Genomic DNA, 14,747 nt, shown 5'->3' with positions numbered 1-14,747 from the left:
AGCTTCAAATTGTCTTTAATGAAGCTAAGCTTCGTGAAGAGAAGGAGAAGTTGGAATGCTGTCAGCTTCAGAAAGAAAATACCATGCTTAAGAAGACGAAAGAGCAGGTAAAGAAAATTTGATGTCATACATAATGTAAACTAGAGAAGTGAATATCATTATCTTGTATCTTTCTTGGATCTGTTTCTGAGGTAAGGAATATTCATGTTGGACCTTTTCTAGATATGCAAACTTTAAACATGCTCCCTAAATTGAGTGCATATATATGTTCTCCATCTGTTTTGGATTTTTGGATTATTGCTTTTCTTATCAAATGTCAATCAGTTATTAACTTGCATAGCCTCAAAGAAACTTTTAAACCAGAAAATTAAGTATTTTATGATCCTCTTTTGAGTAGTTACTGATTCACCGGCCAAGGGAAGATTACATGATAAGGAGTCTAAATTTAGGAGACAGTCATATGTGCCCAGCCATTCCTGCTGGAGGTAAATTATTTGAATTGGCAGCAATTTTCTGGGGAATGCAATAAACAGGGTCAAGTTCCTGAGAGCTCTGATGTTCTTACTGCAGCTGTGAGTGTTGGGGCCACTCTGCCCTCTTCCTTAACCAAGGTCTCAACCCCCTCGATTGAGGCAGGCCACCGAGGAGTATGGTTCTCTATTTCTTTGTCTAAGTCTTGTAGTCCTGATGTATCCAGTGCAGAAACTCCTCCCTAACCCATAGGAATTCATGTGTTTTGACTTTTCAGTTGCAGTAGGAAGTCAAAGACTGGAGTACATCACACGCTGAGCTCAGTGAACAAATCAAATCATTTGAGAAGACCCAGAAAGATCTACTTGTAGCTCTTAATCACAAAGATGATACTATTAATGTCAATTTATACTCCAAATACATGTTTCATCTCATGAATTCTCCTGAAATCTTCTGAATTAAAATCGAGAGTCTTCCAACATTTTGCTTCTTTTCTAGGCTTTGACTAATTATATCACACAGTTGAATCAGTTACAATGTGAATCTGAATCTGAGGATCAAAATAGAGAAGATGAGTCAGATGAATTAACCAATGGAGAGGTAGCAGGTAAGATCAGTCTCAGGGAGGTTGAATCCTTTTTTTGCTTTCGTGTCTTTAATTAAGTATTTATACAGATGCCACTTTTCAGGTGGCTGATTTTCTTCTTAAGCTTCAGGGTTGTAGACACATATCACTGGATCTATAGATATGTCTATTGCATTGGCAGAGGTGGGTTGCTTGGGTATAATGTAGCAATAGGCATGTGAAGAACACTGACTTTTTCTATCCCATTGAAAACTAGTAAGTACACTGCAGCTACAATAGTCACATCCTATACCTCTAAGTATTGAACATTGTACAGTAAGAGAAATTTGTTTCTTAACTTATGCAGATGATAGTTGATTTTGATACTCATCATCTCTATGGCTCTGTGGTTTTAAGGTCCACAGTCAGTCTTAAAAGTCCGGAGGTAGTTGGAACCATAAACTAAGGCTGTGAGAACAGAGGCTAGAGACTATCAGAAAGCTAGAGAGAGGGAGTGTAACAGTGTTTACTGATGAGGAAAATATTTCCAGATGTTTTCTCCCAAGTTGGATATTGCTTACATAGCAAGTATTTCAAACCACACCTGGTAGTAGATTCAGGGAGAAGACAGAGGATTGAATCTTTCTAAATAAGACACTTACTTGCCCAGGTGAAGATAGATCTGAGAGAGAAGAAAAGCTTTTATCTTACAAGAATAGCATAGATAATATTTTAGTTGTGCAAACTAGAAATTCACCTTTTTTTGTTTTATTTTTAAGACAGACACAGTACTTTTATTTATTTTTATGCTGAGGATCAAACTTAGTGCCTCACACATACTAGGTGAGCACTCTACCACTGAGCCACAACCCCAGCCTGAAATTCACCTCTCTCTCTTTTTTTTTTAAATCTAAGCTTGCAATTTTCTTAAAAGTCATTAGTCTAATCAGGTTAGTTATTTAATTGATTTTTTTTTCTTCTGGTGTTTGAACACAATCATTATTTAGTTTCGGGAAGTTAGGAGAATATAGAGTTAAAAGTAAGGAAAGAAAAAGCTAAAGTCTTTTGTTTTTTAGGTGATCGAAATGAGAAGATCAATGATCAAATTAAGCAGATGATGGATGTCTCTCGGGTATAGTTCTTTGTAAGAGTCCCATAGTGCCTGTGAATTCTTCCTGTGCCTCACTTTTAAGAATACCTCTCTTTTCTGCAAATTTTAGACACAAACTACAATATCAGTAGTTGAAGAGGATCTAAAACTTTTACAACCTAAGCTAAGAGCCTCGATGTCCACAAAATGTAATCTAGAAGGTGGGTTGTTCTTGAGAAGAAATTGCCATGTTGGAAAGACTTAAAATTTTATTGGAAAGATAAAGAATGGCTTCTTGCTTTCATGCTTCTTACTTTTCTTGACAGGACTCCCTCAAACATGTTCTTAAGTCCTTGTACACATGTAGAGATAAGCTGTTTTATCCTTTACAGACCAAATAAAGAAATTAGAAAGTGACTGCAATTCACTACAGTCTTCTAAAGTTGTACTGGAAGAGGAATGCAAAACTCTAAGGCAGAAAGTGGAGATTTTAAATGAACTCTACCAGAAAGATGAGATGGCACTACAAAAGTAAGATTTTCATTGTTTGTTATTGTTATCACTGTGTGAACTAATAGATAATTTTATCTTAAGATTATTTAAAATTTCTTCTAGTTGTAATAAGTAGAGATTTGTCTTTTTTCCTTTGTGTTTTGTTTCCTATAAGTTGCATTTTTCTTTCCATCATCAGTCTTAAGAGTCCTGAGGTAGTTGGAACCATAAACTAAGGCTGTGAGGACATCGTAATCAATTGTCAAATTCATATGAAGGCAGGAAGTGGTAAAATGGTATTAACAGTCACTGATGTGGAAATACCTCTCAAAGTTCTAGACCCTTTCTATGATCCCCCTATTTATTTTAATTACCTTTCATTGTGATCAGTCATGTAATTCTAATGTTTTGAACTTGTATCTCTAACTCTGGACCTTTAAAAATACTGAGTGATTTGGAATGACATGTTTTAGCAGAATAAAAACTTCAAAAAGGAATAATATTTACTTATTGATGGTACAAGTTTTGGACTTGAATATCTCAGATGTTCACACAAAATGGAACTGTGGCAAGGACCTTAGGAGTTATGATTACAGAAGTACTTGTTTGTAGTATATATTTATATATTAATGTTCTTAGTGTGGAGCTAGTTATTTTTTGAAAGTTCATTTGAAGTTTTTAATCCACAAAAATACTTGAATTCTCTAAAAATAGGTTGTGTCAGATTTTATTTGTTTGCACCTGATTTTACTCTTCGGTATATATATATATATATATATATATATATATATCTTGTAAAGAAAAGACAGACCTTCTTATAGACCTAACTATTTTTAGGTATTTTGACTTCTGTTGCCTAATTAATGCATTAAATATTGAAACCTTTCCATTAACTTTTCTAAAATTCTGTGATCTCCAAGCAACCTTTTTAGAATCTCAAATTTTTGTTCAGGCCAGTTCTAAATTCCTGGCCTGTTTCAAAGAAACATTTCTCATTTTATCACTTTTTTTTTTAAAAGAACACTTGTTTTCTCTGTCCCTACTAGTAATCTGAATGACCTAAATGGCAATTAATTTTTTTGTAATGCAGTTAAATTGTAGCACTATTTTTCTCAACTCCTCCAAAATTCATTCAGTCATCATCTGTGGTTTTTACTCTTTTTACTGATCCCCAGGTACTATGTTAGTTCATGCCTGTGTCATCTTTTCTGTTTCTAACCTAGATCATCTGTCTTCATTCTACATTTTTTATATTTGTATATAACTTATTTCAAATTCTTAGTAGTTTTCTCTATAGCCGCTTGAAGTGGACTTTCTAAAATATAAGTCTGTCCATGTGAATATGTGCCTGTGGTTTATGAAGAATTTGCTTTCTATTTGATGACCTGTTCTTTTTTCTTCGTTGTATCTTTTTAATAGTTTAAATATTTTTAATTATTTTCCTTATCCCCTGTATAAGCTTGTTGTAATCATAAATTATAATGGAATTATAATTATATAATTATAATTTTATTCATCTTCTCATAATTTAAAGGCCATGGTATATATTCTGGATTTAATAAAAACCTGACATAGATTAATAGGTTTATTATTTTTTTTATGGGCTTTAAGTAGCTCCTGAATCAGATAACTGTTGTGGCATTGTATGTTAGTACTTCATATACTGTGAACTCCACAAGACATTCATTCAATTTATACACATATTTAAAGTTTCTGTAGTTCTGCATTCTACACTGTTGGTTTCTTATTTGAAATTATTTTCATTCTATTTGAACATCGTCCTTTAATGATAGATTTGATTAGTGTATCAAAGGTAGTACAAGGATAAACAGAGAATAGTATTTTATCCACTAAATATTGCTACCTTTGTAATCTGTATTAGGTTGACATGAACTTCATGATTAGAGTTAAAACCAGTTTCCATTATTAAAGGATCTTTCTTTTGGCTACTGAATTTTGACTGTTACTTAGTTTTAGCAATTTAAAAATATCCAATTAATTACCATCTGTTTTAAATTTTTTCTTTAAGGAGCCCATTATCATTGTTGTTTGGTCTTATCTCTCCCATAGTTTCTGTAGTCCTTTCTCTGTTTTTATAACAGTTGTATTGAGAAGTGCCTAGGTGTAGTTTTCCCCACGCCACCCACTTTTCCTCTTGCAGTTATGTTGCTTGGGACCATTAAACACTTCTTGAATTTTCGAGTCTTTTTCTAAATGTTGATTTTACCTCATTCTCTCTTCTGATTATAATAATGCATATTCGAATTTGATTTCCCCTGCCTCCTACATTCTGGATTTACTTCTTCTGGATATTTTCTTCTGACCTGTCTTAAAAGCGCTAGGATTTATTTTACTTCCCAAATCTGCTGCTAAAATCATTCATTGAGTTTAGGATTTTAAAAAATTCAGGGTTTAAAATATTATTTTAGTTGTAGATGGACACCATATTTTATTTTTTATAGGATTTTTTTAAGAGAGAGAGAAAGAGAATTTAAAATTTATTTTTTATTTTTTGGCAGACACCATATCTTTGTTTGCATGGGGTGCTGAGGATTGAACCCGGGCCGCACGCATGCCAGGCGAGCACGCTACTGCTTGAGCCACATCCCCAGCCCGACACAATATTTTATTTATTTTATGTGGTGTTGAGGACTGATCCCAGTGCCCCACACATCTGGGGCTCATGCTTCACCACTGAGCCACAACCCCAGTCCTATTTCAGTACTACACCTCAAACCCAGGACCTTGAGCCATGTGCTCTACTATTGAGCTACCTCCCCAGACTCCTTGCTCTTTCTCATAAGGGACTAGGGTCTTAGTGCTTTCCAAGCTATCTTTAATCTCATAATTCTGCCTCTTCCTCCTGAGTATCTTCGACTGTAGGTAGGTCACCACACCCAACTATTTCTTGGTTTTATAGTTTCTAATCCTTTGACAAAATTCGTAATCTTTTTTTTCCCTCTTTTGTGGTGCTGGTGTTTGAACCCAGAGCCTTGTGCATGCAAGGCAGCACTTTAAGAACTAAACTATATTCCCAGCCCTAAAATTCATAATCTTGACTTTACTTTTTTGACTATACAAAGCACAGTGATTTTAAAACATGTGCGGATAACCCCATTTGTTGGTTTCCTTTTCTGTGGGATTTTTTCTCACAGAATTTTGTCTTATGGAGTGCCTGATCAGTTTTGATTGGCCAACATTGTTGTGATAATTATAGATGAAATTTGAGGACTAAGACGAAGTTATCTTCTTATAGAAAAGTGTTGAGGTTACTTGAGTAAGATTGTCACTTTAAACTTAGTCAGCAATTAAGTAATTCAAAAATGACTTGTCTTTTCAATGTTTCAGTATTGTTCCTTTTAGATTTTTTGCCTGTTCATCACTTAAGTGTGCAGTACTTTCTAATCTAAACTCAAAGGCTAGGGCTTTTATTAAGGGTCCCTTTATTGGTAGCCTCTTTTTTTCCTCTAAGCCCAGGAATTTAATGAAGGCTTGGTTCAGACTCATATCTTTGTGTTATCTTCAATAGGAGAAAATTACCTTAAAGCACCAGCCTTACTTGTAATTCTGAGATTCCTTTTTCTAATGGATCTTGGCCACATACATATATCTTCACTGGCTTTTCAGCTTGGATCCCTTCAAACACAATTTTATGTTCTTATAAAGATGTTTTGATTGTTCTTAGTGCTCTCAGACTAACTCTTTGATAATTGGAAACAAAATTCTCTCTTTTCTTCAAGATTCAGTTTTCTCCATATTCCTTCTTAAGCCAGTGGGGAAAATTATTATATTCCTTTAGGCATCATTTATACCTGAAACAGTGAGCTCTTTTATTCTTTAGCATCTTACAAGGTAACTAGTATATTATAGCCACTCATAAAATACTTGCTGAAGAATTAAATTAGAAGCTATATAAGAATATATAGTCCCCTTTTTCTATTTGGTATCAGTAATCCTTTTTTACTGCAGTTCTTCTGATTTATGGAAAATTAAGTTTCAAGTTAATTATCTTTTGAATTGGAACTATGGCTAAAGTAGTACAAGGATAGCAGAAAATAGTATTTTTTAAATCATTAAATGTGGCTACCTTTGTGTCAGTAGATGAACATCTTGAGTTTTATGATCAGAGTTAAAACTTCTCAGTAGATAATACTCTGATAGTGGGTCAGTTTGGCTTCTTTTTCTGGTTGATAGACATTATCAAAACTCAGATTTGTCTTTTTGCTTAATTTACAATTCTTTTGAAATAGATATCTAAAGTGTGAAAAATATTCTGTGGTTAATTGCATAGCTAAAAGACATATTCTAGAAGATTTTTTCTTTGACTGACTATATCTTTATTATGGTACCAGTCTTGGATTGAGAAAAGAGTTCCTCCATGACAAAGATATACTTAGTGTCCTACCCATGGCAGAAACGAGAAAAGAATTATCCCCTGCTTTATCCTAATATGTTTAATTATGTTAGGTTGATCAGTCCTGATCTTCCACATTGAAGTAAAGTGAGTTTTTATTATCTTACACACAGGAGACTTGCCCTTAGGGCACATGTTGTTTTCACATTTATTTTATTTACTGGTAAGTAGAGAATTAAGAGGAGAAGTTAGAAAATGTAAGTGATTTGCCAGAGTTTGATTTATGAAATTGCAGGTTTGAATTCCTATTTTATGTGCTTAAGCATTTTATAGAATTGTGGGAAGTGATATTTACAAAGAGAAACTTTTGATTTGATAACTGGCTTTATTTTAGGAAACTGAGTCAAGAAGAATGTGAGAGACTAGAAAAAGAGCAGCAGCTGTCAGCTGCAGATGAAAAGGTGGTTTCCGCTGTTCAGGAAGTTAAAAATTACAAGTGAGTTCAGTTTCTAAAGGAGGGTGTCAATGTCTAATGAATTAGTGTTAGCTTTCTTTTTAATCTTTTTTTTACATTATGTAGATAGAAGAAAATAGCACGTAAGTATGAATAACGAGAGAATATGAACACATTTAATTCACACAGGAGAAAAAATAAATTTCAACTTAACAAATGAAAAATGTTAACAAAAATTCACTTGTACCCAATGGGCAAGACCATAGGGAACTTGGTCAATGCAAACAGTTCTGGGGGTTTTGTATGTTGTAGTAATTCTTTAAGAAATCAGTTTGCTGTGTGTTATATCAAGACCCGCAAAAGTGTGGCATTTGATAGACCTTGGAAATCTTCTATGGATATAATTTGAAAAAAAGAAAAAAAGTTTTAAGGAGGAAGATATTTCTAGCAGAATTACTTGAGAACACACTGATGAACAGTTAAGGAAATTATAATTTATCAATTCAGAATCTCTAGCAATTAAATGATAAAAAAGTTATTAGTATTAGGTTTTTATTTTATTTTATTTATTTATTTATTTTTGGTGCTTTACTACTAAGCTACATCCTTAGACCTTTTTTTTACTTTGAGACAGGGTCTCAGTTGCATAGGTTCCCACTTAATTGCTGAGACTGACCTCGAACTTGTGATCCTGCTGTCTCAGCTTCCCAATCATTGGGATTACTGGCATGTGGCATTGCACCTGGCCTGTAGTATTAGTTTTTATCACACTGGATTCATATAACTATAGAAATGTTTTTTTATGTATGATAAAAGTCTTTAAAAGTATAGCTGATGGAATAAAGGGAAAATGGTCAGAATGTTTCAAATTTTATTCAATTGTTGTAATTCTTAGGCGGAGAATTGAAGAGATGGAAGAAGAATTACAGAAAACCAAGCGCTCATTTAAAAACCAGGTAGTAATTAATACTGTCCTGTAGTTGCAGAATTCTTTGATATCTAATACAGACAATTATAGGCTATTATAATGAGTCCCTAAAAACATTTTTTTAATGTGTTGTCTTTTTCAGATTGCTATGCATGAGAAGAAAGCTCATGATAATTGGGTAAGATTTTTTCCCCCTTTTCTTTATTTTTTGCATAGCCTACCGCAACTGAATTTGAATATTTTCTCTTTAATAGCTCAAAGCTCGTTCTGCAGAAAGAGCTATAGCTGAAGAGAAAAGGGAAGCTGCTAATTTGAGACAGAAGTATGTGATTTTTATATCTTACTATATGTTTTATAGTGTTTTAAGGTTATGCTAGATATTATCTATGATTGCTGTTTCATAATTCAGCCCATTCTTTCTCAATATTCAAGACTACTGGAAATAACCCAAAAGATGGCAATGCGGCAATATGAACCTGTGATTGTAAAACCAATGCCGGGGAGACCAAATTTACAAAATCCTCCTGAGAGAGGTAGGGAGCACTTTGTAAAAGGAGCTATTTTATTTCTTGGGTGCAGAATGTATGTAAATTACTTTTTATTTCTGTGTGTAATGGTTATGAAATTATCTGAATGATTTGCTAAAGCGGGAGGTGTGGGGGTTGGTGTCAGGGAGAATTCTGCCTTAAAGTATTAACATGGCATTGTTATCTTTAGGTCCACTGAGCCATAATGGCTCTTTTGGTCCATCCCCCGTGAGTGGTGGAGAATGTTCCCCTCCACTGACAGCAGAGCCAGCTGGGAGACCTCCTTCTGCTACTCTTAATCAAAGAGATATGCCTAGAAATGGATTTGGTGAGCATTCACATGTTGCTTTATAGTAAACTGCTTCAAGGTTTTGGTTTTTTTTCCCTTTTGAATATTCTAATGAAAACATAGAATTTGGGCCTGTACAATATATAGAAGATGATTTCTTACTTTATCTTAGTGAATGTTTTCTGTAAAATCTGTTCTAGAATAGAAAACATTTTTTTTCCTGGAGGTCCCTGTATTGTTTTTTTCTTTTAAATTTTACACTGTGAAGTGTAAACCTTTATCTTTAAATTAAATCTCTATGGTGTTCCTTTCCCAAATATTATTAAAGTAGCCTTAAACTTTATGTGGCATACATATTTCCAATATGAAATACTGAGTCTTATTTCCAATTCTAAATAGGACTGTAGTCTTGGTAAGATTGGAAGTCAGGTTATACAGACTAAAGAAAAGCCAACCTACACATACTTCAAGTCTATAGCTTAAAGTTTAGGACCAGTACGTATTAATTTGCTGTTCTATCAACCCAAGGCAGTTCTTTATTTTACTTAAGTCTCTTCATAAATTGTGATTTACGTATTGGGCAACCCATTTTTTTAAATAAATATTTTTAATTGTAGATGGTGTGGTACTGAGAATCAAACCCAGTGCCTCACACATGCTAGGCAAACACTCTACAACTGAGCTACGACCCCAACCCCTGGCCAACCCATTTTTAATGTTGCTTTCTAGTTATTGTTGAACCCTGACCTGTCCACCAGTGGTTTATTTCTTCTGAAAAATACATACAAGCGCTCTGATCTTTCTTTACCAAGGGTCAATGGATGGACCTTTACCTCGTACTCAATGGTCTTCTGAGGCATCTGGGAAACCCGTTGCCTCTGGTAAAGAGACCAAGTAATTTCAAAGAGTCTGTAATTGTGGATGCAGGATTTTTATTCTTTTCATGTTAGAATAAGTCTGAATCCATTCTTTGATCTCTAACAGACCCAGGATGTGGTCCAGCTCACATGAACAGCAGCTCCAGAAGTTCTTCTCCAGCTAAGGTGACGGATGAGGGCAAGGTAAGTTCTGTAGTTACTGTGAATCACGTGGTCGTGCAGGAACATGTAGCTTTCCTACAGTACTTGCTCTTTGCTTTTTCCTTCTTTGTGTTCTATTTGTACTATCCCATTTGTTTTTTTAAAAGCAAACTCTTCCCCAAGAACCTGAGACCCTCTCAGTTTCTACCATTACTTCTTTGACTGAGCATCCAGTTGGAGTAAGTACTTAGAGGTTGAGAACTGAATTGGGTTTTATTCTGTGCATTTCTGGGAAGGATATTCAGAGCATCACACTGATCTTGTTTGCTTTAAACGGCATGCAATATTGAGCTTATTTTTCTCCTTAACTTGGAAATGTGGCTTAAGTGTGTACAACTATAATGAACTACAGAATGTGAAAAGTTATCACTCTAACTTTATATGGTGTTTTGTGTTGAATGATCTAAGGCAAAGTAAATTCATCATAAATTATATAATTCATCATTTTTACTTTTGTTTGGAAGAATGCTATTTAAGAATTCCTCCATTTGTGCAAACCCTATTTTGAGTGATTTGAATTAGATTGGTATCAGATTTTCTGAAAGTGAAATACTGTTTCAGTGCAACAATGATAATCTGAAATGACCTCTTAAGCCAGTCCCAAGCAATGGTCTCATTTGTTCACAGAAGTGCATTCTCTTGTAACTGTGTTGCTATTATATCTGGTAGGTCTTCTGCAGCTCTATAATAAAACAAATTTTTAATTGTTTAGTTTCAAACCCACTACTCATAGGAAATGATAAATCAATATCTCAAATGGTGTACAGTAAATGAAAGTAAATTATTAAAGCCTTGTCTTCCTAATTTGTGTATATAGCATTGTGTTGGAAAATACTTCTCAAGTTCCAGTGTATACATATTCCAGGAATATACATCTCTGGAGCAATCTAAGGGCAGCTTAGATAAGACCCCCAAACCCCTTTGTAGTAGAAGACTTAAAAAGAGAGCAAAGACCCGTTGTTAGAGATGAGTAGAGGTGGGAAAAGCATGGTTTGGAGGCAAACCTGGGATTGAGACCCTTTAATATGCAGTGTGGCCTTCAACAAATTATGATAATCCATTTGCTTTTGTTCCCTCTTATTTAAAACAAGACAGTCTACTTAAAGATCTCAGAGGTTGAATAATATATGAAAGACTTACTGAAGATACTCTAGTAGCTATTATTACATGGGTAGAGAATGGATTTTTCATTTTATTATGTTCATTCTTAATATGGAAGTAATGAGGTATTGTGATGAAAAGGAAGTGATGGGGAGGGGGGGGACTCCCTTTGAAATAGGTTGTAGTGAATACAGCATGACATACTGGTCAGAAATCATCTGTGTTAATAACCTCTGCCAGTCCTCTTGCCTTTCCCTTTCCTGTGCAGATATAATCAGTTACAAACTGCTCCCTCTTGTGGAATCCTTCTAACTTCTGTAAGCTGTCAGTGGGAATACACAGGAGGGGTGGGTAGAGTTTTGTTGCACTGATGGTGTTCTCTGGACAGGTGCCTGTTTTGGGTTTTAGCTTTTATCGGTGTTGGTACTTTGTCTTAATACATAGGAATTTAAAAACTTTTAACTGCTTTAAAATCTTAAATTGCAGGTTAATATGGCTATGAAAGGGCCCCCTCCTTTCTCAGGGGTACCCTTCATGGGCCCCCCTATGGGACCCCCGATGGGACGGCCTCCACCACCTCCCTTTTGGTATGGACCGCCATTTCAGCTCGGTGGGCCTTTTGGGCCTCGGCCAATTCCTTCACCATTTGGTATGATTATCTGAACACTAGTGATTGACTTATAAATCACATTCATCTTTCATTTCTATTGCTTGCTAAAACAGTTGGTTGCTATCTCAGGTCTTAACAATGAAAGGATACAGCTGAGTACATTTTTACTTTTCCTCCAGTTTTCTGGAACATATGGGACACTACATAATCTTATACTGAGATAGGCAATAGCTATCTCATAGACAAGGATAAGGGGCTATATAGAGAAAAGCCAGAAATATTACTTCTGCAGATGTTTGTTGAAAATATGTTGATATGCACTGCAATAGATGGAAAGGTGGATGAGACACATGACATAACTTAAAATTTTGTCACAGATATGAAAATCCTATAGCATAAAGTTTGTAATCACCCATAATGGAAGCATAAGCAGTAGGTTATAGAATATAGAAAAGGAAAAGTCAAACCCTCCTTACCTTGAGAAAAGTCAGAGGGAAGTGTTAAAGAGGAGGATTTAACAGTGACCTAATAAATGTTGCTGATTTAATTAGGTGGCTGTGGAAGGCCTTTTCCAGGGGGGCATGCACCTTGATTCTGATGGCATGTGTAAAGTCTATGCTAAAATACTTTATGAATTTTTAATGGATACAGTAATAAATAGTAAGATTTCCTTTTATCAAAATTTCTTTGATGTAGTCAAGTTCTTATTTCATAGTCTATCATCTTGTCATGGTAATATAGTACTTCCAAATATAAATGGAGCTCTTGTGAGATAGAAATAATTCTGCAATTATATAGTAGGGAAAGAAAAAAGATAAGCCTGGAGCTAGGTAGAGCCATGTTTAAATCCTTAATATGTTGCTTCATGGCTGGTTGGCCAGGCTATAACCTAAACTTGTTCCATTTCAGTTTGCCTCATCTGGCAAGTCAGGATGTTCACCAGTTGATGTTCTAGGCTTGGGAGAAATTAAAGACTATTTTTACATACTTGAAATCACCCAAGTTCAGAAATTTCTGGGTATTTACGTAACTTCCTTTTTATTTTCCAGGTCCTGGTATGCGTCCACCAATAGGCTTCAGAGAATATGCACCAGGTGTTCCACCTGGACAACGGGATTTGCCTTTTGACCCTCGTGATTTTTTTCCAGGACCTGCACCATTTAGACCTTTAGGCTCATTTGGCCCAAGAGAGTACTTCATTCCTGGTGCCCCATTACCACCTCCAACTCATGGTCCCCAAGACTATGGGCCACCACCTGCTGCAAAAGACTTAATGTCTTCAGGCTTTAAAGATGAACCTCCACCTACACCCGATTCTCAGAGTAGTGAGGGCTGTTCACAGGCCTTAAAACAGGGCCCATAAAATTAACCTCTGACACTTAGTCAGAAAGTGGACTATGAACTATTCATTGTGTTGAAGGATTATTGGCTTCAAAATATAAAAGTTTATTTTAAATGGTTTATGTTTTTAGAATGAAGCTGCCTTGGCGCAGTATACATTTGGAGCCAAAATATTTTCCCCCTAAATATCCCCCACTTAAACTAGAGTATCCTTCCAACTTTAAAATGTGCAATAAGGAATACCTTTGTTTTAGTTAATGTAGCATATACAATTGCTAAATGGTTTAGAATGTCATAATTATGGACATTTCCTGTGGAAATGCTTTAAGAACATGTATTTCCATTATCCTATTTTTAGTGTATTCCAGTTGATAACAGAGAAATGGTGTTTTATAACCTTAATTTTTCTCTTTAAATATCTGGTCGCAGAGACTGTTACACTAAAAATGTTTACTCAAGGATCATAAACTTCATTTTCCTTCTTGCTGAAGTTCTTTGTTGTAATAGTTCATAAAAACTTGTTTATTAATATTTCCCAAGTGTCTGTTGATTCATTGGATCGTCATGAGACTTTGTGCCTTTGGGGAAGCATGTAAACTCACTCTCAGAACTGAAGATGGTGACTTGGCAGCATATTTCCTGTTGCTCACTGTTAAGGAGGCTGGCCCTTGGTCAACTGTGGACTTATACAGAGGAATTTCTTTTATTTGTGAGAAGTCTTATGCCTCTATTTTTGTAGCACATTCATGTACTTTTTTCTAACCACTGTCCATGTGAGAATGGTTTTCTGAGAATGAGTTTACATTAGTAGCAAGAGTTGTTTGACCTGAAGTTCTACTGCTTTTGCCATTATTGCATTATAACGGTAAAATATAGGGTGGTATGTTGTGTCTATAAAAAATAAGGAAATTTCTTTTAAAAAATGTACACACACACTCTTCTCTTTCCCATACCTTGCCACTGATTTTCAAGAAATATGATAAAAAAATTAGAAAACTATAATCCTCTGAGAAAGAATGAATGAAACTCTAAGGCTTATAATGTCTTTAATCAGCAACTATGGGCTGAATTAAATTCTTTTTCTTACAGATACTCAAATATATTTTATTTAAAAATCAATTAAAGCAAGTCCTGAATCTGTAACTACTGTCTTTAAAACAATGTTTCTAAGAACTAGCTCTCCAGAGCTGTAATTTTAATTACAGCAATTTTAACAGTGCATTTTAAGAGGTTTAAGATTTAAATAAAATTATAAAAGCCTGGTACTTATGTTTACTGCTAGACCATATTCTTCTATTCTTTAAAGTTCTAGAAAGTAATAGGATTGTTGAAACCTAGAACATATCATTGTTCTTTTTATGTCCCCTAAGTATTCTCAAAATAGGGGCAAAAGCTTCAGTGTGAAAAAAAATCTCTGTGAAACAAAATCTCTAAACTTCTGAAGAT

At 34.8% G+C, this 14,747-nt stretch overlaps 1 pseudogene; it reads left to right on the top strand.

The window, feature by feature from the left end:
• LOC143640134 (transport and Golgi organization protein 1 homolog) overlaps window positions 1–13,683 on the top strand; it is a 38,985-nt pseudogene extending 25,302 nt beyond the window's left edge.
• Window positions 13,684–14,747: the final 1,064 nt, after the last annotated feature.

The sequence above is a fragment of the Callospermophilus lateralis genome, unplaced genomic scaffold, assembly GCF_048772815.1.
Source record: "Callospermophilus lateralis isolate mCalLat2 unplaced genomic scaffold, mCalLat2.hap1 Scaffold_123, whole genome shotgun sequence".
In the NCBI taxonomy this organism is placed as follows: domain Eukaryota; kingdom Metazoa; phylum Chordata; class Mammalia; order Rodentia; family Sciuridae; genus Callospermophilus; species Callospermophilus lateralis.
This window is presented reverse-complemented; position numbering and strand designations above follow the sequence as displayed.